Raw genomic sequence first — 3,491 nt, 5'->3', positions numbered from 1 at the left:
AGGCTTTCCCGACAGATATAAACCCACTGGGGCCCGAGGTGAATTTCGAACCAAGCGCTCCAGTGGTGAACTACGAGGAAATAAAAGATTATATAAAATGGTGAGTAGTTTTATTTTGGATAAATTATTGAGATAATTTTGAAAAGAATTATCGAAGACTGTGAAAGGAACTATTAAGAACTGTTGAAATAATTGAAATAACGCGGCCGCCCCGGGGTGGGGCTGGGGTGGCTGTTCCATCATCATTGTTTAATTTCATTGTTCCATTCTATCATGTGTTAATTGTCCCCGCATGTGTGTATTGTCCCATCTGTGTTTAGCCCCTTGTGGGTAATAAAGAAATTGGTATTTCTCTCTTAAAATTGTTAAGACGACCCAAAATACTCACTGCGTGTTCGCGAAGCTAAGCAGTTGGAATAGTCAACTACTTTCACGAACCACTTACACGTTCATTCAGGAACTGGTAATTCATTTGATCAAACAAATGAATCCTCCTCGTCGAACGACGAATAAGTCTTTTGAAAGAAAAGAAGAATTGAATCAACTGTGCGTTTCCCTGCGTTACGCGTTTGACATAAAATTCACCACTAACCAGTAATTTTTTTTTTAGTTTTGTTTGAGACACCATCTATGCGTGATTGCCAACCAATGCCCGAAAGTCGTCATCTACCCGTAGTCTTTCAGTTCGATAACGAGCATGCGATGAGATCTTTTGGCAATGCAACACCGTATTGTCTATTACTCAACTCCTGCATCGCAAAACAGTTTATAGACATCAAGAGAGAGGTGGAAGATTGCTCTATGACCAGTGAGCCTGCTTCGAAAAACCAAGACCAGGAACTGTCAGTGATACACAAATATTCCTCGCCTGATATTTCGATGGTTCTTACGGAAGTCCTGTAACTCTGTACAGGGAGCCAGATCAAGTACTGTCAACCGGAACCAGTTTGACTCGATATAAAGATTTCAAGTTATCTACCTCTAATCTAAAATCGATTTCATATTAGCCGACCTCCTAGTTAACCTGAACCTGCTTTCATATAGGGCTTTCCTATAAGGTGTTATCCACCCCTGATTGGAACTCTCCCGTATGACATGTACGCATGCTCAGTGACTTGCTTTAACAGTTGCAATTAGCTGAATGCACATTGCCAGTGACATTTGACATAATTACCCACACTCTGTGGTCAGGATTCTTTTTTGGTTTGATGTCGGTATCGAAGGGATTACCAGACACCGAACAATACAGTGAGAGCAGCTTTCACTCACATCGTGGTATTCGATGCTGTGTACGTGTCTGTCGTGGTAAAATATGCCACTCTTTAACTGTTGCTTTGCTTTCATCCGTAGCACGAGGTAATTATGTCATTATCTTACAAAGATCTTTAGATCAGGCAATACTTCACCGAGAGGAGATATAAGCTTCTGCTTATTCCTGTCTGAAGTATCGTCCGATACTTCAGACTTATCGTCCGATGAATTTACTTTGTTGACATATCGACAGAATTTTTATACCTTTCAATCAAGTCCGCCTTTCTTCCAGTAACATACTGTCCATATAATCTTAAATATTTCTTTAACTCAGGCACAGTAAGTACTTCGATAGCTGAATCATCAAGCTGCTTTATATCCATGATAAGACGTAAAACAATAACAATGGCGTGGGTTAGCCTCCGGAAGTTTAATTATCTACATGGAGCGCCGCCTAGCCAAGGGAGACAACCTACTTATAGGAAAGCCCTATACCTTTGCTCGACTACAGCTGTTGTTACTAATAATACTACTACAAGCAACAGTACCATTACCACCACCATTTCTAACCACTATTACTGAGATCTAAAATCAATTCTAAGTTAACGGGAATTAAGGTGAAGTGGCGAGGTATCTCAAATCGTCACACCCGATACTCGTGGTGTAGATATGAATACTACAGCATTTTTTTCTCTCAAATCAGAACGTAATTAGCGAACGAACGTAGTGGTAGATTTCCGTCTTTTGACGATGAGGAATCAGTTGCTCAATCAACTGCTTCTGAATTAACCTGTAGCTGGGGCTCACCAAACCCAATAGAGACCTGCGCCCCATTGCGGTCGGCTACATCCTTCGCCGTCTCACTACAAAGGTGGGCTTACAATCGGTCTCTAGCTTATTGGAAAAGGAATTTTCCCCCACCCAGCTAGGAGTGGGTACCAAACTAGGATGTGAAGCTGCCGCCAACGCTATCAGAGCCTATGCCAACTTTCCCTCCTTGTCACCCAAGGTCATCCTCAAACTTGACCTTAAGAATGCCTTCAACTCCACCATCCGCGTTGCTGTCCTCAGCTCAGTAAGAGAGAAGATCCCACAACTCTACCGCCTTGCATAGCAGGTTTATCGGGAGACCTCCTACCTCTATTTCGTTGACTAAATCATCACCTCCGCCTCAGGAGTCCAACAGGGTGACGCACTAGGGCTCGCTCTGTTCGCACTGGGCATTGATCACATCATCAAGATGGGCGTCAAGCTAGACCTCAACGTCTAGTATCTCGACGATGCTTGTTTGGGGGGGGGGAACCTTCGGACAGGGTTCTCGCCATTGCAAGCATGATGGTTGGGAAGCTTTGTCGCCGGGGTCTCCAAGTAAACAGCTCCAAATGTGAGCTTTGGATCCTCAACATCAACCAACTATTGACCTTTTTGCAGAGTACTTCCCTTCCATTGCAGTCCCTCCCCCATTGGCTTGGTGCTCTCTAGGTGCCCCAACCACTGACCTTGCCTTTGAGTCCATCTACCAGTCGGAGGTGGCTGCCCTTGAGCAATTCTGAAAAATATTGAAGCTATCGAACCCCATCAAGGTTTCTTCATACTTAAGAATTATCTCTCGATCCTTAAGCTTCTATATTTACTTAGTCAGCTCATCTTACCGATTCCCATCGTGCCTCCAACGCTTCGACAACCTAATCTTTGAGAGACTCGAATGCTTAGTCAATGTCAGACTCTCTCCAACGTCCCACGATCAGGTTGCATTGCCCAAGCGATCTGGAGGTCTTGGTCTTCGTAAGTGTTCGTTCCTCTTTCTCTCCCCTACTTCCTTTCCTCTACCCACGCCTGCTCCGCCCTGGTGAGTAACATCCTTCCTCTCCAACATGGACCAGTTCCAACAGGGAGTTGGATGAAGCTTTCCAACACTGGAGGGAATTGGGCTTGTCTGCTCCTGAGAAGGTGGAGGACTATCGGAGTCAGAGAGCTTGGGACAACATAATTTCAAAGGCCACTTTCGACTCTCTATGCATCCAGTCGGACCAGTTTTCAAGGTGCCGCTTACTGTCTGCTAGCGCCAAATACTCAGGTGACTGGATTGAGGCCATTCCTGTGGCTAATGTTGGTTGCTTACTCAGCTTGGACGAACTTCGAGTCTCTGTTGCCCTCAGAGTGGGAGCTGACATACGCACGGGTTTGATCTGACGTTGTGGCAGACTCCTCGACTCCACAGACGCTCACGGCCTTTCTTG

The 3,491-nt window shown here is 44.8% G+C and overlaps 1 long non-coding RNA gene across 1 annotated transcript in view; it reads right to left on the bottom strand.

Annotated features, from left to right (window-relative positions):
- LOC128249276 (uncharacterized) overlaps positions 1-1,940 on the bottom strand; it is a 3,902-nt gene extending 1,962 nt beyond the window's left edge. The window contains exon 1 of the long non-coding RNA XR_008265367.1: positions 389-1,940. This is a non-coding gene — a long non-coding RNA (uncharacterized LOC128249276). The remainder of the gene's footprint in view (positions 1-388) is intronic.
- Positions 1,941-3,491: the final 1,551 nt, after the last annotated feature.

The sequence above is a fragment of the Octopus bimaculoides genome, chromosome 13 (assembly GCF_001194135.2).
Source record: "Octopus bimaculoides isolate UCB-OBI-ISO-001 chromosome 13, ASM119413v2, whole genome shotgun sequence".
Taxonomy (NCBI): domain Eukaryota; kingdom Metazoa; phylum Mollusca; class Cephalopoda; order Octopoda; family Octopodidae; genus Octopus; species Octopus bimaculoides.
Note: the sequence above shows the minus strand (reverse complement) of the source record. Positions and strands in the feature narration are given on the sequence as shown.